The following is a 20,996-nucleotide window of genomic DNA, read 5'->3' as shown; positions in this document are numbered from 1 at the left end:
ACAAATGTATGGACACCAGGGGGGGAAAGGGGCGGTGGATTAATTGGGAGATTAGGATTGACATGTATACGCTACTATATATAAAATACATAACTAATGAAAACCTACTGTATAGCACAGGGAACTCTACTCAATGCTCTGTGGTGACCTAAATGGGAAGGAAATCCAAAAAGGAAGGAATACATGTATACGTATAGCTGATTCACTTTGCTGTACAGCAGAAACTAACACAGTATTGTAAAGCAACTATACTCCAATTAAAAAAAAGAAAGAAATGACACAGAGGATGTTACCAAGGTATCAAAAATATAATAGGGAAATACCATGAATCAATAAACACATACACATTTGACAATAGATGAAATTATCCACTTATTGAAAAACATGAACTACCACAACACATACAGTGTGAAATCAATAATTTGAATAGCCCTAGTACAAGCAGGAAATTGAATTTGTAAATAAAAATATCCCCCCAAAATTATTTTATCCAGAAATTTCAGTAGAGAATTCTTCCAAATTTTTAAAGAATTAAACTCATTACTAAACAATGAATACTTCCAGAAATTAGAAAAGCAGTGGTCACGTTCCAATTCACTTTTTGAAGCTAGCATTGTACTGATACGAAAAATCAAATGCAAAGTAAATCAAATAAAGAAAATATCCCTCAGGAATTTAGATGTAATAATGCTAAACAAAATATTAGTAAATAAAATTCTGCAATATTTTAGAAAAGACAAGCCATACACTGGAATAAAATATTTGCAAACCAATATTCAACAAAGGACTAGTATCTAGAATATATAAAGAACACTCAAAATTCAACAGTATTCTGTTTTCAGTATTATGCTTTCTCTGCATCTATTCAGATGACCATATGATTTTTATCTTTTATATTATTAATGTGGTACATGGCCTTTGTTGATTTGCACATGTTGAACCATCCTCGCATCACAGTGATAAATCCCACTTAGTCATGGTGCATGATCCTTTTAATGTATTGTTGAATTTAGTTTGCTAATATTTTGTTTACACTTTTGCATATATAGTCATACCTCATTTTATCATGTTTTGTTTTATTGTGCTTTGTAGATGTTGTATTTATTACAAGTTGAAGATTTGTGGTTACCCTTCATTGTCAGATGATGGTTAGCCTTTTTATCAATAAAGTATTTTTAAATTAAGATATGTACTTTTTTAAGACATAATGCTATTGCACACTTCATAGACTACAGTATAGTGTAACTATAACTTATATACAGACTGGGAAACCAAAAAATTCCTGTGACTTTCTTTATTGCTGTATTCACTTTATTGTGGTAGTCTGGAATCAAACTGAAAACATCTCCAAGGCATGCCTGTATATTCATTAGGGATATTGATATATATTTTTTCTTTCGTTTTATTTTGTTCCTATCTGGCTTTGGTATCAAGGTAATGCTGGTCTCATAGAATGAGTTTGGAAGTGTTCCGTCCTCTTCATTTTTTTGGAAGAGTTTGAAGATAATTGGTATTAATTATTTAAATATTTGGTAGAATTCACCATTGAAACCATCTGGTTCTGGACTTTTCTGTGTTGGGAGGTTTTTGATTACTGATCCATAACTGATTACTCCTTACTCACTACTGGTCTGTTCAGATTTTCTATTACTTCCTGATTCAGTCTTGGTAGGTTTTATGTTTTCTTGAAATTTATCCATTTTGTCTAAGTTTATCTAATTTGTTAGCAAATAATTGTTCATAGTAGTCTCCTATATTCCCATGTATTTTTCTAGTATCACTCATCAGAAATACATGTGTCCTCTTTCATTTCTGATTTTATTATTTGTCTTCTCTCATTGTTCTTATTTAATCAAGCTCAAGATTTGTCAATTTTTAAAATCTTTTTAAAAATATCCTTAGTTTCACTGATTTTTTATTGTTTTTCTGACCTCTATTTCATTTATTTCTGCTCTGATCTTTGTTATTTCTTTCCTTCTGTTAAATTTGGGCTTAGTTTTTCTTCTTTTTCTAGTTCTTTGAGATATTAAGTTAGGTTGTTCATTTGAGATCTTTCTATTTTCTTAATATGTGCATTTATCACTATAGACTTCCCTCTCAGAACTGCTTTTGCAGCATCTCACACTTCTTGGTGTGATGTCTTTTCATTTTCATTTGTTTCTAGAGAGTTTTTTATTTCCCTTTTGATTTCTTTTGACTGCTTGCTGTTCAGGAATGTGTTGTTTAATTTCCACATGCTTGTAAAATTTCCATCTTTTCTCTTATTGCTGATCTCTAGTTTTCATATCACTGTAGCTGGAAAAGACACTTGGTACAATTTCAGTCTTCTAAAATTTTCTAAGACTTGTTTTGTGGCCTATCAAATGATATATCCTGTAGAGTGTTCTATGTGCACTTGAGAAGAAAGTATGTTCTGCTACTGTTGGCAAATACAACACCCTTTCATAAAAAAAATCTCTCAACAACTTGGGTATAGAAGGGACACACCTCAGCATAATAAAACAACAAACCCACAGCTAACACTATACTGAACTGTGAAAGATTGAAAACTTTTCCTCTAAGACCAGAAAAAGACAAAGGTGCTATCTTTCAACTTTTATTCAACAGACCCTTGAACAACACAGTGGTTAGGGGCACCAACCTTCCCACCCAGTGGAAAATCTGCATATAACTTAACAGTAGGCCTTCTGAATCTGTGGTTCTTCCACATGGTTCCTTGGTATCCTTGGTTCCACATCCGCAGATTCAAACTACTGTGAATAGTAAATACCGTAGTATTTACTATTGAAAAAAGAATCCATAGATAAGTGGACCACTGCATCTCAAACCTGTGTTGTTTAAGGGTCAGCTGTAGTTGGTGACTTCTTTGGAGAGGAAACTGGTCATAGAATTGGAGGGAGAGAAATATCTATTTTATTTTCAGTATACTATTTGTTTTATATATAAAATATATTATAAACTAGTGCATCTGAATATTTACAAATTCTGGGTATTGAGGTCCAGAACCTATTAAAGTAAAAAAAAAAAAAAAAAAAAAGACAAGTATGTAGTACACAAATCAAGCATTGGATCTTGGTCAAAGAGTACAAAGTAGCAATTATGTAAGATGAAAAAGTCTAGAGATCTAATGTATGGCATTAAAATCATAGTTAATAATATTATATTGTATACTGAAAACATAAAATAAAATGTTTTATATATGCGTGTAGATACATATAACAAAAAACAGTAGAAAATTAATAAAGTTGCCAAAAAAGAAAACAGACATAAATTACAGCCTGAAAAGAATTGAACACAGGGACAAAAACTCTTCCCCATTTGTTTTGTGTTGGCTGTTTATTTTTATGACGAAAGCATTAGTATCATAAAAATGGAAAATATCTCATTCAGTGGAAAATAATTTTTTTAAAGATTTACCACTGTGAAACCACCTCATCTGGGCCAGGTGCAATTCATCAATCTTATTCCCACTCAACATGAAATGGCAGGGTGCACTACATTCAGACACAGAAATCCATCCTTTGCTTCTCCCCACCACCTTCCTCTGGTCCTAATTCATTCCTTAAACTGGAGTGAAACTCATGTTTAGGAGCCCTTAGACCAGCTAGATTTCTCATGCTGCCTTTGTTTGTACATCCTGAAGTTGAATTTAATTCATACCAGCCTGAATCATTACCCTGGTCTTTCTAAAATAGCTGAATCCATCAATGCCCAAACCTCATTTATGAGAGGGTATAAAATTTCTACCTATTTTTGTGGTGAATTACTGTTATTAAATGAATAAATATAAACACACATGCACATATTTCATAGCAGAAGACCTTCACATTTTTCTCCACTGAAGAATTTCATTATTTTAATACAGTTTAATATCTTAGGTGAATAAATATTTTTAAAAGCTTAAGACAGTGTTTTGTAATTATGCATAGCCACCTGCTCTGAGTCACGTATTTAGTTTAGAATGCTAAGCCTACAGATTTACAGTTTTTCCATTTAGACTCTGAATTCTGGCCTGAATCTGTCACATAATTTCTAAGTAGTTTTATACACAGAACAGCCTGAACCACAGTCCAAATCACTAAAAGCAAGTCACCAGTTGTGATGGAGGCTAATGTCTCCAAGTCAGAGGGCTTTTATCTGCTATTTATATCAAAGCATGTCCAGCGGCTGAGTCAATATAATAGTGCACTAAAAGTGAAGTGGATAAATATATTCTATTTGTTAGATAATTGTTTTCATATGTATAAATTTATTTTCAACAGTTCACTGAGGTGTAGTTATTCTATTTCCCTTGCAAAATACAGAAATGAAGCTTGAGAAAACTGTGAACAGAGAAATCAATTATAGCTTTACTGCTTGGTCTTTAGCCACTAATAAATCCTGAAATTTATTTATTTTAAAAATAAGTTATTAACTAGGAAATATAATTTTGAACATCATGTATACAGAAAATATGAGTGCAGAAATGTGGGTGATAAGCATATGAACACTTCTAGCTTTACAAGTCTGTTACCTTTTGTAACAGCAAATAAACCCTCAAATTGCTTTAATTAAAATAGTTTCCTTTCTTTGCAGCATTTTACCCAAATCACTGGAGCTGAAAGTCAAGAACACCTCACCAATTTCAACATGCTGAAGGTTGATGCTAATATTTCAATCTTATCTTAAATGCTATTTCAATGAAAAGGTATTTTTAACTGAACATATAGGGAAGGTGAAGTGAATTGATGATTTCTTTTAGTAATGTGACAGAAAATAATAAAAATATATATGATCTCCATTCTTATGTAAGCTGAGCCTCCCATTTTTGGTCAAATATATTCAATCTGATCTCAAAAAGCAGCACTAACAAGTCAGTTTCTAATTACATACCACAAAGATAACCATAATCCTTTATTTTAATGTACTCTGTGTTAAAACTTAATGCCATCTGTAACTTTTTTGAGAGTAGAAATGTCATTGTTATTTGTCCTCATTCAGCTCCCACCTGCAATGCAGCATTATCTGTGAGTGATGCTTATATGTGGTGTCCAGGATATTGTAGTTAGATGTAGCCCTGTGGCAAAGAGGTAATCATATTGATTTTTCACTACTGCAGCAAATACTCTTGTGTCCAACTGCTAAGCTTTGGCAAAAAATAAATAAAACCACAACTCTCAGATCTGCCGTTGAAGCAAGATTTCAAGTGCCTCCAAATCATCTGCTGCAAGGTCATTTCGGACAATATTGCCCTCATAAGTGGGATGCATTGGATATTATTTGCAGCTCTCCAAGCTTTCCACTGACTGGTTATTTTGGGCTATTTTCTTCCCGACTATTTTTAAAGGTGTCAGCAAAAAATGTTAAGGAACAACTTGTTTTATAAATGAAGATATAAGCAATATGTGTGCTATTCTGAGTACTAAGGAAATAGAGTTAATAAAGCAATGTTGTGTTTTAGTTTTCCTAGAATAACTAACAAAGTGTTTTTACAACATGAATAAAATATAACTTTGAAGGAAGGAATGATTTTTAAAAATGTTTTAAGAAAGGCTTGTTTTAAGTGTGGTCAGTGAAGAAGTTTTTTATTTGTTGATTCTAAATGTTTATTTTGTTCTGGTTTCTGTTGTATTACTAGTATTTCTGTTCAGAAATACAGTAGATAAAATTATCTGATTTCCCTCTGACTGGGAATTATAAAGTATTTTTGCAGTTACTGCATTCTTCCATTTAGTATACCTACCTTGAGAAAAATGATTTTTATATATAATATTATTCTTTGTTCAGGCCGTAAGTAGGGATATAAAACTACTCACTAATTTATTAGTTATAGAACTCTGTTTTAAAGCCCTTGAAGTTATTTTCATTCATTTCATTTCTTCATTCAATCATTCCCTTGTTCAAGATGTACACATTGAGTATATAGGATTCTCTCTGCCCTCAAGGAGCATCATATGTGGCAGGAAGCATAGACATGTAAAGAAATTAATGCAATATCAAGTCAGCTCCAGAAGAGAGATACGTCATGATGATGAAAGACCCTGTCACTTCCCTGTTTAACACCCTCTAATGGTGTTCTGGTGTACTTAAAGTCCACTTTTCCTATTAGGTTCTGCATAGTTCTACGTGATCTGGGCTCTCTCTTGTTATTGCTACTGTCACTAGAGTCCAACCACACTGACGTTTCTTCTCTGTCTCCTCCCTGTTCTTATCCTGGACCTCTGCCTCTTCCTATCCAGCCTCATTCTTTCCCTCCTTCTCTTTCTCCTTCTTCTTCCAGTTTAATCAAAAGTAAATCTTTGCAAAGAAGATATACAGATGGCCAACAGACACATGAAAGAATGCTCAACATCATTAATCATTAGAGAAATGCCAATCAAAACTACAATGAGGTATCATCTCACACCGGTCAGAATGGCCATCATCAAAAAATCTAGAAACAATAAATGCTGGAGAGGGTGTGGAGAAAAGGGAACACTCTTGCACTGTTGGTGGGAATGTAAATTGATACAGCCACTATGGAGAACAGTATGGAGGTTCCCTAAAAAACTAAAAATAGAACTACCATATGACCCAGCAATCCCACTACTGGGCATATACCCTGAGAAAACCATAATTCAAAAAGAGTCATGTACCAAAATGTTCATTGCAGCTCTATTTACAATAGCCAGGACATGGAAGCAACCTAAGTGTCCAGCATCGGATGAATGGATAAAGAAGATGTGGCACATATATAAAATGGAATATTACTCAGCCATCAAAAGAAATGAAATGGAGGTATTTGTAATGAGGTGGATGGAGTTAGAGTCTGTCATACAGAGTGAAGTAAGTCAGAAAGAGAAAAACAAATACAGTATGCTAACACATATATATGGAATCTAAGAAAGAAAAAAAAAAAAAAAGGTCATGAAGAACCTAGTGGCAAGATGGGAATAAAGACACAGACCTACTAAAGAATGGACTTGAGGATATGGGGAGGGGGAGGGGTGAGATGTGACAGGATGAGAGAGTGTCATGGACATATATACACTACCAAATGTAAAATAGATAGCTAGTGGGAAGCAGCCGCATAGCACAGGGAGATCAACACCGTGCTTTGTGACCGCCTGGGGGGGTGGGATGGGGAGGGTGGGAGGGAGGGAGATGCGGGAGGGAGGAGATATGGGAACGTGTGTATATCTGTAGCTGATTCACTTTGTTATAAAGCAGAAACTAACACACCATTGTGAAGCAATTATACTTCAATAAAGATGTTTTAAAAAAAAAAAAAAAGTAAATCTTTGATTTCTTGCTTAACATTTGGAGCTGATTCCTGTCAAGTTTGCCTGAATTCCCATAGCCGTGTGGCTGACAGGGTCTTGGCGCTCCAGCCTGGTGTCAGGCCTGATCCTCTGAGGTGGGAGAGCTGAGTTCAGGACGTTGGACCACCAGAGACCTCGTAGCCCCAATGCAGGGCAGAAATAGAGACACAGATGTAGAGAACAAACGTATGGACACCAAGGGGGGAAATCAGGGGTGGGGGGGGGTGGTGTCCATACGTCCATACGTCTCTCCCCTGCCCCCCTCTATCTCTCTCTCCCTCCCTGTCAAATATTATCTCTCCTCCATTGAAATGTACTCTATCTAGAATGTCCACAACTACAGTGCTTTGTTCAGAGTTGGTAATCAATAAATATTTGCTGAATGAACAGGCAATATTTTAAGACAATTCTTTGTATCCCTGGTGCCAATTTTAGAACTTTTTAATTACAGGTACTCAGTAAATGTTTAGCAAATTACTGAACTCTATTTTCATAATATATATGAAAGATAAGCCAACATTTCAGGTTAGATAGGTATATTACAGACAGATAGAAGGTAAACAGACATGACAAAAGATAACATATATAGAAATATAGAGCCATGAATGATTTATGTAACTTGAAGCTATATGTAACTTTACATGGTTGGGACAAATAGTCCAATTTCAGAGTAAAAAAGTACTGGATAAGTATGATGTTAAAGAGTTAGAGAACATGAATGTGGAAATTTGCAATGAAAGTAAATTTGGATTTTGTCTATTAAATGAAAAGGATTTATAAACAAGTAAAGAGCAGATGAGAGTCATCAGAAGTTATGATATTTTTTGAATATTATTTTATTTATTTCTTATACATCAAGTTCTTATTATTTATCTATTTTATACATATTAGTGTATATATGTCAATCCCAATCCCCCAATTCATCCCACCACCACCCCCTGCCCCTGCTTTCCCCCCTTGGTGTGCATATGTTTGTTCCCTACATCTGTGTCTCTATTTCTGCCCTGCAAACCAGCTCATCTGTACCATTTTTCCAGATTCCACATATATGTGTTAATATACGATATTTGTTTTTCTCTTTCTGACTTCACTCTGTATGACAGTCTCTAGGTCCATCCACGTCTCTACAAATGACCCAGTTTCATTCCTTTTTATGGCTGAGTAATATTCCATTGCATATATGTACCACATCTTTTTTATCCATCTGTCTGTCAACGGGCATTTAGGTTGGTTCCATGACCTGGCAATCGTAAATAGTGCTGCAATGAACACTGGGGTTGCGTGTGTCTTTTGGAATTATGGTTTTCTCTGGGTATATGCCCAGGAAGTTGTTACGATTCTTGACTTTTTTTCTGATTAAGAGAATAGAAATATCCTCTTACTGGCAGTGTAGAGGGGGATGAGACTAGGAGAAGTGAGCACAGGTAGAAATCTAGTCTAATAATTAAAGAAAAAGAAGGTGAATGTCTGAACTAAGGCATTGTCAGAGAGGAAGACTTGGATTTAAGAGATACTTCTGAGAGAATGTTAATAAAATACAGAGAGACTATTGTGAAGTAACAGAGGGAGAAAAGAGTAAAAGATGAAGCCCATGAATTTGGCTAAGTTACTGGGTATGTAAGTTAGCAATGAAAGGAAAATATTTAGAGAATAAAGGATAATGAGTTTGATCTTGACAATTTGGAGTTTAAGTATCTGTTGTCATCTCAAAATCAGGATGTCTAGATAACCAGTAGGTACTGGACACATTAGGAATTAGATTTCATGTGAAGAGCAACACGGTCTGCACTGACTCAATAAGTATTATTTTGTGTGGTTAATTAATCGATTTTGCAAGGGTAAATAAATTCACTTCATCAGATCATAGAGAGTGAAAAAGGAAGAACCATGTAAACCTTGAAAATGTCTATATCTATATTTAGGTTCACCACTGTCTCCTACCAATGGTAATTGTTGATCACTGTATTTGGCAAAAATAAATTAAAGAGTGAATAATTTTATCAAGTTACTGTATGAACTTACTTTCTCAATAAAACATTTACAGAAATTTTTCTGGCTAAGTTAAATATGTAAAATTTAATGCTATTAGTGAATTTAGTCAAATGCCACCATACAATATATAATTTATCACTTGGTTTTACTTAGAAACATAGTTAATTAACTGTCCCTTAATTATCAATGTGTCTAGATTTGATATGGATGAAAGTATGTTCTAATGAGATAGAAAAGACACATCAACGTGTAACCAAAACAGTTAGAGGTTACATTTTCAACTTTGTTGCCTATATTTTGGAAGGTGATCATTGGTCAGATGATGAGGATTTCTCTTTAGGAGAGCTATCCCTTTTTTCTCCAGACATTTTCAACTGGCTCAAATAATGAGCAGAATAAACTATCGTATAGGTCCCTGAAGGAACAGAAAAAAATTAAAATATATGGATATAATGCAAATATATCTACACTATGCAAATGATGTGGTGAAAAATAAAATATTTCCCTTAGAAACCTTTAGTTAACTTCTGTGTCCCATATCTACAAATCTAATAGTGAAAGGCAGCTCTACTCATGCAAGCCTCCTGAAGAAACGCCAATGAAAAAAGTAATAGCTTTGTAACCCTTAGTCAGAAAAGAACTTGCAAACAGAAAGCTACAAGGTAAATTTCACTTGATGACCCTGGGTTGTGTTTGTCTTCTGTTACACCAAATCAAGAAAAGTGTTGCCAAAAGAGCATTTGGGGTAAGGAAAAAACAAAAACAAAAAAAACCTACAGACATTCTTGCCAAAAATCTAATTCCTAATACTAGTCTCTACAGTGAACAATTGTTGGAAACTTGTGATTTATTGATTCAGTTACAATTAATCAGGGCTTCCCTGGTGGCACAGTGGTTGAGAATCTGCCTGCTAATGCAGGGGACACGGGTTCGAGCCCTGGTCTAGGAAGATCCCACATGCTGTGGAGCATCTGGGCCCGTGAGCCACAACTACTGAGCCTGCACGTCTGGAGCTTGTGCTCCGCAACAAGAGAGGCCGCGACAGTGAGAGGCCCGCGCACCGTGATGAAGAGTGGCTCCCGCTCGCCGCAACTAGAGAAAGCCCTCGTACAGAAACGAAGACCCAACACAGCCAAAAATAAATAAATAAATAAATATTGATTCAATTACAATTAATTTAGTAGCAGTAACCTCTGAACCATTTGATTGAATTGAGGTAAAGGCCATAATACAAGTGTCTTATTTTATTTCATACTTGCCAAGCTTCAAATTTGCTTTGCATTTGATGCAGATAGAATGGAAGTGTACTATTATGGAATAATTTAACATAAGAATAACAGAAAAGTATACCAACCATTTAAAAAGCAAAAAAGACTGTCTCTAGGTCTATCCACATCTCTGCAAATGGCACTATTTATTCCTTTTTAGAAAAACAAATATCATATAATATTGCTTATATGTAGAATCTAGAAAAATGGTACAGATGAACTTATCTGCAAAGCAGAAATAGAGATACAGATGAAGAGAACAAACTTATACCAAGGGGGGAAGAGGGGGTGTGATGGACTGGGAGATTGGGATTGACATATATACACTACCATGTATAAAATAGATAACTAATGAGAACCTACTGTATAGCACAGGGAATTTTGCTCAGTGCTCTGTGGTGACCTAAATGGGAAGGAAATCTAAGAAAGAGGTGATATGTGTATGCATATGGCTGACTCACTTTGCTGTACAGTAGAAACTAACACAACACAGTAAAGCAATTACACTCCAAAAAATTAAACAAAAGCAAAAGAGCATCCCATTGTAGTATAATTTAGTCATGTGTTCCATCATCAAATTTCAATGAGTTACTGCACTCAATCTATTCTCTTTTTGAGCTTTGTTGTATTTCATCAGGATGGGGAATAACTTGGAGAACTTATGCAGGTAGAAAGGTTAGTCCTCAAAACTCATATCTTTCAGAAGAAGATGTGGAGGGAGCTACTGCTGATTAAAATTACACCAGTATTAACTGCAAAGATAGACTGATAGATGCATTCATTTTTGTATAAACAGAGAAAGAGTGAACATACCCTATCGTGAACAATTCCACTCCTGAATATACTTTACAGATAAGTGTGCTTATGTGTACCAGGAAACATATACAAGAAAGATCATAGGGTAAACTGTTCACTGACAGTTAAATAATGTGTGCTATAATCACCAATGGCATATTTTGCAGCAATAAACATGACTGAAAGAGTTACATACAATTATATTGATTATTTTTATGGAATAAAGTTTAAAAAATAAGGGAGACATACAACATAATATATGCTCTATGATCCCATTTATATACAATTTAAAATCTGAGAATATCTAGAAAAATTGGTCTCCCCGCAAAATTCATATGTTGAAACCCTAATGCCAAATGTGATGGTATTTAGGGATAGGGCCTATGGAAGGTAATTAAGTCATGGGAGTAGAGCCCTCAAGATGAGATTAGTGCCCTTGCAAGCAGCACTCTCTGCCAAGTGAGAATGCAATGGAAAGGCAGCTGTCTGCAAACCAGAAAATGGGCTCTCACCAAGAACTGAATCTGCCAGCACCTCGACTGTAGACCTCCCAGCCTCCAGAACTGTGAGAAACAAATGTTTCTTGTTGAAGCTACTCAGTCTATGGTAATTTGTTACAGCAGCCTGAGCAGACTGATACAGTACCCTAAAATGAAAGGCAAGAAGAATTGCAATAAAGTCAGTTAGGGGAGTTAATTTTAGAGGAGAGGCTAATTATTAGGAAGAGACACACTGGGGGAGAGGTTTTGTGCTGTTGACAGTATTTCATTCCTTGATCTTATATAGTTGAACATTTTTTGATAACTGGTTAAGCAATACATTATGGTTTTATGTATTCATCATGTGTTGTACTTCACAATAAATCTGGTTAAAAACAAAAAGAAAGATCAAAAAGACAATAAGAAAATAAATAATTTTAAGATACTATATACAGGGAGAAAGTAAATTCAAGGAAGGTTACACTCAAATATGATAAAGTAGAACTGAAAATGATCTGTGTGTGTTTTTCATCTATCAGGAGGTTTGTCTTCCCAGGTTGTGCTCAGTCTATTGCTTTGCATATAAAAGCTAGTTAGCTGAAATATAATGCATGCTACAACTACCAGGATGCTAAATACAGAGTCCTTGTAAGATACATGGCTGGCAAATCTAAAACAAATGAGTTACTTTTATTACATTAGTGAGAAAAATATTTTAAAACTATAATAGGACGGTAAAGGGAATCAATCAGAAGAGAAAATGCCTGCTTTAAAAAAATTAACAAAGTTGAGTCAAAACTAGTTAATGGGGCTTCCCTGGTGGCACAGCGGTTGAGAGTCTGCCTGCCAATGCAGGGGACACGGGTTTGGGCCCTGGTCTGGGAGGATCCCACATGCCGTGGAGCAACTGGGCCCGTGCGCCACAACTACTGAACCTGCGCATCTGGAGCCTGTGCTCCGCAACAAGAGAGGCCGTGATAGTGAGAGGCCCGCGCACCGCGATGAAGAGTGGCCCCCACTTGCCACAACTAGAGAAAGCCCTCGCACAGAAACGAAGACCCAGCACAGCCAAAAATAAATATAAAAATAAATAAATAAAATAAATAAAAATGCAATAAAATTTTTAAAAAAACTAATTAATGTAGTTCACCTCTAAAATTAAGAATAATTATAATTCCCTTAATTTACAATGTTTAAAGATTTATGAGAACTTTCTAAGAATCTAATTATGTTCAAATACCATGATACATGTTTTTGCTAATACAGATTATTAATATCACAGATGTCACATGGTTAGCACTTCTTGCATATCTGAATAGAGAGGGGAAAATGTTGCGGGTTGATGTTTTACTAGTATGTTTTTTTATTTCTTGTTATGAGAAAAGTAATTTCTTGATTTCTTAGTGTTCAGATTTATTTCTATTGTATGAGACAATTTACCAAATTAATTCCTAGAATGACTCTGAATAATGTGGCCATGTAAACAATTTGCCTCCTTCTTTATTTCTTGTGCAGTATTAAACTTACCAGTTAAGTAAACAGAGTTTCTAAATAGTATGTATACATGAAACTGCTTAGTGACTTGTGACAGAAAAAGTATGATTAGGGAGAAAGCCAATGAGGTATTTGTCGCCATAGCTAAAGTGAAGTGAAGAGTTTAGGTAATCACTTGCTTAATTCAAGCATTAAAACTGTTTTTGCTTCAATTGCCTAGATAATCAAAATCAAGCTGCTGGGAATTTTGCCTAAATTTTCTTAGCACTTTGTTCCATTTTTAAGTGGATTTGGCCATAGAAATGTAACTTCGGAATTTTGTAGTGTTATTATTTATAGGGAAATCAATGTAACTTTCTACTCTCATCACTCAAATGTTTGGGTAACTCTGGATTAAAGGCAAAAATGAAGAGTTTGCAAACTTTGTTTTGAATTACTCAGGTTATCTTCTGTTCTTTGCCTCTACCACTTGTTCCTTCTTTGTCCTTTTCCTTGTTTCTTACCTCTTTTATTTTCAATATGCACATACACACAAACACATACACATGTTTGTGTACTACCTAACTCCTTCCAAAATATTTAAGTCATTAATGTATACATTATATTATATTTGAAGGTATGCATAGCTTAGTGAAAGACTGCAAGTTTAGTGACAAATTCCCTGAAGAATCAAGAAGTATTAGAAGTCAGAGCTGGAGTTACTCAAGAGGAGAAGGACAAGCAACTTTCAAAGAACATCATGATATGTTCAAGCATATCATGTAAGACTATCATTGTGAACAGAATATAGTGATGATTGTAGTACAGGGGTAGACAGAATACAAAGTAGAATGTCAAGAGATGGTCATAGATAAAAGTAGAGGCTTGAGAAGGAGCTGTGTGGACCTCCTGGTCTGTTCAATAGATCACCACCAAACTTCTTTATGTGGGAAAGGGATATAACCAGAGATTTGAGAGGATCACACAGGCATCACGGAAAATGGACTAATGTAGAGAGAAAAGAGTCACAAGGAGATCAATTAGAAGATGGTTATAATAGCCCAGCCTTGAAATAAGGGAATAGCAATAGGTACAGGGCAGAGAGTGAAGATTTTTGGAATAATTCTGAAGGATAATAGACAGAAATTGTAATGTATTGGTTATAGATCATCTAGGGAAAGCATATATATATTAGCAAGAAGAGAAGCAGAGCAAGAGCAAAATTATTGGAATCAGAAAATTATAAGGAGGCAACAATGGCGGAAACACTAATGACCTAAACTGCCAATAAACAGGGAAGAGAACCATAGGGAAATTAGTCTTCGTCCATGAATCTTTTCTTCAAAATGTATGCATGATTAAAATTATACTGTTCAGTAATTATTACTCAACATTTTTGCTTGCTTCAACTGAGAACTATCAAGTGAATGGGTCAAATATTTAAATGTGCAATAAAACCTAAAAAAGGCAAATTGTTAATAGTCTTAAATATATCAATTAGATATTAACATTTATTTCCTATTCACATTTATTGGAATTTCCTGGGAAAACTAACCACAATTATTTTTTTTTGATTTATGGAAAAGTTTTTGCAGCATTTTGGTGTAAATGTATATACTTTTCCAAAATCAAGAATTTTGAAAATTAGAGTTATCAAAGGAAATGAGAACTTTTCCTCCAGGCAAACTTCTAATCTTTTACATCTCAGTACAAGTGTAACATTTGTTGTGAATACTATCTGATATCCATCTGTACTTTTGTACTTATATGGTTCCACTTTTTTTTCTCTACTATAATGCTCATTACATGGTAGTATTATTCTGCACATCTATCTTGGCATCCTTTAAAACCAGCACAGTGTCTGGTACTTATATAATATAGGGAATAGCTAAAATATTTTTTAAAAACATACTAACAGTTTTGCCAGACTAGTGACGGCTCTTAGATAGTATACTATCAAAAACAGTACCCAAGTCAAAAAAAAGAAAAGAAAAAACTGCTATCTCTAGCCTTCCTAATAAATTGTTTTTTTAAATTATTTTGAATTTATGGTCTTTAAATAATTTGTTTTTCAAAATGTATTTGATAATCAGAATGAGAGTGTGGCTTGCCTAGTAACTCAGTAGTTACTAGGTCCTTGGGGGACTTCAATATCCAAGTTAATTCTAGACTTAATATAGTTATTACCTCATAAACAGGAAGCACTTACCCACCCCCATTATCATTTAATTCCTATGGTACCTGTACTGAAAAGGTTTCAATTATAAATAAAAGTTGCTGCTGATCAAAGCACAAACAACTTTGCTGACAAAAATTCAATAACAAAATGAGTGAACCAATTGCTAGCATAATTTCCCTAAGGAGCAATCCTTCCCATGAAGCTAGCCAAAGAGTTCATGTCTTTTTCATGTTGCACCTATATTACATAGAAGAATATTGATTTCTATATTAACTCTCAGAGAGCCTGACCTCCTTATACCAGTGCATGTGTATTTCCATCTGAAGTGCCACTGAGAGGGGCTGTGCACTTGAATCATTTTCCCCACTATCCTTGGGCTCTCCTTGAGAATAAACACACATACATATTTATGACATGGTTTCATTTATTTAGGAATCAAAAATAGCTGCATAATAAAAGCAATGAGGTATTTTAAAATGAATAGCAAATCTCATCATCCTTAATACGGATGCATGCTGTTAACCCTCAATCCCTAAATTTTTATGGAAGCAGCCTCCTCTCATCACCCTTACAATAAGATGTTTAACTTTCTGCTTACAGACCTGGATTTAGGAACACAGGATGTAAGAAACACTACATTAAGATGGTCCTGTGACATATTTAGCTCTGAATTCTGACGTTTTGTCTCCGGCAGTTGTACATAGTGGCATATTTTCAGGAAAGTGTGGGAACTGAATCCACCCTTAGCCAGAAATGTGAACTTGGTCATCTTTATATTCAATTCCCTTTCCTCTGTTCTATGGCTCTGTGATTCTGTATGACTATCTCTTCCTGCAATAAGTATGCAACAACACCAGGCTCTCTCTCTAATTCCTTAATCTCATTTAAGTGTTGTATAAATTTAATTTAGTTTGAAAATTAATTAAGGGAAAGTCTTATATGATTTCCTTCACAAAGTTATTTCATCTCAATACAGGCAAATTCTTACTAACAAAATAAACAAGAATGGTTGAATTTCAGTCTTCAGGGGCAATTTTTTTTTTGGTGAGCTACTATCAAACAATTACATGTATTTAGACATATACCCTAATTGCCTCATTGGATCCCATTATCCCCTAGAATATCTCTAACCTTAGAGAGGGCTCAATGCCACTTCTGAATGCTTTCATCTGATGAGGTCAGGGCCAAAAAAATAATCATTTTTATTCACTCAAAATTAACTGATTTAAGACTTTAATTATATCTGCAAAATCCCTCATCTTTGCCATATTTTACTGGCTAGAAGCAAACCACAGTCTCACCCACAATCAAGAGGAGGGCATTACACAGAGCAAGAGCACCAGGAGATGGGGATCATGGGGGTCATGTTAGATTAATGCCTACCACAGAGGCACAGTCAACAGAAATTCCCCAAAGATTAGATAAATGGCTCAAGTAAAATAAAGAGTAAAGGACAACTCCTTGATTTTTGCCTGAACAAAAGGAGGGATAATGAGTGATGTTATTTACTGAGATGGGGTGACTAGAAGAAGGAAATAAAATAATTTGCTTTGGACAAGTTACATTTAAAATGTCAATTAGGAATCAAATGGGATATTGAGCAAACCATCTACCACACAAGTATGGAACACAGAGGAGAGTCCAAAAGAAGAGCTAGATTTCAATTTATACTGTTTTATTAAAAAAAATATTATATAAAGCATTATAAGGTAAAAACAAATCTAAAAATATACACCTCAAAATGATAGACTAAGCACACACAGAGAGAAATATATGTGCTTATTGCATTTTCATAAACCTTTCCTCAAATATTACATTCCAGAGTAACTGTAACTCTAAATATGTTAATAATTTTATCCTTTACTTGGAAGTCTCTGGAAGTAAAAACATATTGCCAGCTTCATTATAAATCATACAGACAGTAACTTTCATGTTTACTATTTCACATATATCTCTTTTCATATAATGTTATTGTCTTATTACCCTGTTTATTTCACTTGGTTTTAAGAGTTACAACAATATAATATGCTTAGATGCATATTTAAACACTAAGATTATGAAATTACTAGATTTGATCTGGATGATTTGTTATTCTAGGTGAATAAATTCTTTCTTTTAATTATTTCCTGAGAAACAATAACATGGTGGATGAAATGAGAGAAAAAAATTAATATTTATGTTTGCCTTACCTTTCAGAGAAAGAATTTCTGTAACAAAGATTTCTTTATTTATATTTTACATAATTAAAATTTTCATGCTCAGAGAGCAAATTGGATCCCATTATTAAATTAACCATTATGATGATGTAGAATTGAAAAAGAAGTGTGTACTGCCAGTGAGCATTTCAAATGGCTAAGCTTTGATGACATTCCACATAGTAAAAACATCAAAGATTAGAGCTATGTGGAAACAGTCTATTTCTGGCAAGTGTGACCCCAATTAATGTGTTCATTTGCAAACTATAAGTAAACATGTTTTATCATAATTTCATTTTTTTGTGCAAAACTGATGTATTGAAATAACAGTCTAGTCAAAACTCAGTCTACTCTGATATTTCCAGTGAACTGAAAGGCTTAGAATATCAATCTCTGAACAGATATGGAAGCCTTATGGCTATCACATAAGGAATTTTAAATTTTAAACTATGAGCATGACTTTGCTAAAATTTCCCTGGAACTCTGCTCTGTGTGTACATGACTGATCTGAAATTACTCTCATCTTTTCTAAGGATTTTAGTATTTCATTCAGCAGATTGGCCTGAGACAGAAACAGACAAAGTAATAAGTCCCTACCTTTTCTGAGCTTCAGTAAAGCAGGAGAGAAGGGAAAATGGAGTGATTTTTAAGTACATTTTTTAACCCCAAAGTTAAAATCATATTGCAAGTACAATAATATTCCCAGACTCATTCTAACCATACAGATTATAATACATATTTATGTGTGCCATAACTTATTAAATTATACTTTTCTCCATATCTTACTTATATACCTCTCAAAATAAAGTTTCCAAACTATTTATCTTTCCCATCTAACTGTGGTTAATACACAGTATAGAACATTTTCTCTATTATTGCTAAATATTCTACAAGGTAAAAATTTTAATATTTTTCCTAACACCCGCTCATAGTAAATATTTCTTAGTGCCAGTTCTTTGAAAAAGTATGTAATTAAACACTGTTAAATTCACCAGCCTGGTAGAAAAAAAAAAAAAAATCAAGTATGCTGTTGCCACTTTATTCAGATTTATTTATATACTTTTCTTTGTAAAGCACCACAATAATTTAATGCATGTATTTCTTTGTTTAGGTCAGTAGTTTGCTGCTCATAAGTATTTGATAAGCATCTAATCTCTTATGCTTCTCCAGAATTTAGTTAAAACATCAATGTTGTTAAGATTAGAGTGAAACTGAGATATAAATATTCATTAGAGACTAAGCATTTTCTTAGCGATGAAATCCCCCTAAGCGTGATAGCACTGCAACAATGTGGCTCTAGTCATATAAATAATGTATTTTTATGTTTTCTAGAATCTATGCAACATATTGATATATATATGGCTTCATCACTAAGGGGCAGCCACTTTTCTGATTAAAAGGACAGAATCACTAAAAAAAAAAGTCTTTTTGCAAAATGTTAAAGCATAGTAATAACAAATTCTGTTGAAAAAAATCATCATGTAATGAAACTTCTTCCTGACATTATTGCCTAAGTGATTAAGGAAAAGAGAAATTTTAATGCCATTTACTACTTTAACACTCATAAAAAAACTTTGTATCTGCTTTAAAAAATTAAATAATCGCTCATACATTTGAGTTTTCCACACAAATCTACATGTAACGACTATTCTGGGCCACTATAATTAAGACAATGCTTTAATTTTGAAATTCTATATGGAATAATTATGAATGGCTCTTTTAGATAATATTCTTGCAAAAAACCAAACTTATTTCACTGAGTCATACTGTTTTACTTTCAAACTTGCCCTGATGACAAGGCCATGTCTGCATCCCTAAATACATGGCCTTGCCTCCATTGTCTTTAATCACATTCCAATGAATTTTTCTTCCAGTCTTCCTACTGATACCTTGGACAGATCTCATAGCTATCCAGATGCTTTCTACTACACAAACTCTCCTATATTTAGCTCTTAAAAACCAAAGACAAGGCTACATTCAAATTCTAATTTTGCATATACTGGTTTAAACGTCTGCAGTCTGCCTAACTCAACTCTGAACCACATGTCTGGGGGCTAGAAGGGAAGAGGGAGAAAAGGTGATGGAGAGAGTAGTTTTTTTTCTTACTCCAACGTAAATTTTATCAGATTAAACTTTCCACATCTCCCAGTCCTCTGCCATAACTCCAGTTCCCTTATTTCCTTCTTGTGCCTGGCAAGTTCCACATCCCTTGGCAGCAGTGCAAGCCATTTTCATTGCCCTTTCTCCAGTTTCTATTGGCTCTCCTGACATAGAAATGTGTACAAGCAGAAGGGGAAGGTTTCCTTGCCATGGATGACAGGGATGGTGGGTTTGGGTATGGTCAGGTGCTTTACTCCAGCATGTGGCTGTTTACCCAAAAAATATTTAAAATTAAATATACTCCTCTTATTAAGTATGAATTTATTTTATAAAATAATTTTTCTATAATAGTTTTTAACTACTAATAATATTTATGCTATTTCTTCAGAATGAATACATTGACATTATGATAAGTAAGAATTTACCTCTTCCTTCCATGAATTAAATTGCAAAATATTACAGTAACTGAGAAATAATGGTTCAATGCTCCAATTACTTTTAATTCTCAGCATTCCCTGACCAGAGAGAATTTTAGATCTCCCTGTTATATCTGTGAATCAGATAGCTAAAATAGCTTCAGGGACCCTACAGGAAAGTAGATGAAGCAGGTTAGCTAAGAGCCAATAGGGAGGGATAAGAATTTGTCCAAAAGAGAGTATATATTCTACAGGAAAAAAACATAACAAATAAACAATAATACAGCCCCATATCCACCCCCCAAAAAAAACACAAATAAATAAACACGTGTATACATCAACTGAATTTCTCTCTCTACTGTCATTTTGTGACCACAGTCTTAAAGCTGTAATGCAAATCAGGCATAACTTTTTTTCTAGTACTTATATGGTTTCAAATATTTACATTTATATGACTGATCTATGTGGACATCTTCACAATACATGGTGTGATATATAAATATATTGCTATCTTCTTGGTTTTCTCAATTCAGTTTATTAAGACTTTCACCTTTTCACCAGTGATTTGAGAGGCCACATTTGTCATATGCAAAATTTGGTGTATTGCTTAGCTTTCAATTCAGGTCCAATGGTAATATGACCATTCAGGCATCAAAACCGTACTATTTTAATTAAAGCAACTTTATCATATATTTTAATATATGACAGAGCTTTCTCCCCCTCCCTAATTTATCTCCATTTTCAATGTTTTTAAGTCTGTCCTACTCATTTATTTATCCATATAAAAATTAAAATTAACTTGTCTAGCTAGAAAAAACT

General features: G+C 34.1%; 2 long non-coding RNA genes across 2 annotated transcripts in view; one reads left to right on the top strand and one right to left on the bottom strand.

The window, feature by feature from the left end:
* The window catches only part of LOC309656157, a 212,678-nt gene that overhangs the window by 52,157 nt on the left and 139,525 nt on the right, over positions 1-20,996 (bottom strand). The gene's annotated exons all lie outside the window — the stretch shown is intronic.
* LOC309656176 overlaps positions 6,287-20,996 on the top strand; it is a 119,531-nt gene continuing 104,821 nt past the window's right edge. The window contains exon 1 of the long non-coding RNA XR_014261206.1: positions 6,287-7,251. This is a non-coding gene — a long non-coding RNA (uncharacterized lncRNA). The remainder of the gene's footprint in view (positions 7,252-20,996) is intronic.

The sequence above is a fragment of the Balaenoptera physalus genome, assembly GCF_965194825.1.
Source record: "Balaenoptera physalus genome assembly, chromosome: 2".
Classification (NCBI taxonomy): Eukaryota; Metazoa; Chordata; class Mammalia; order Artiodactyla; family Balaenopteridae; genus Balaenoptera; species Balaenoptera physalus.
The sequence above is the reverse complement of the archived record's forward strand: the minus strand, read 5'-3'. Positions and strand labels throughout refer to the sequence as shown.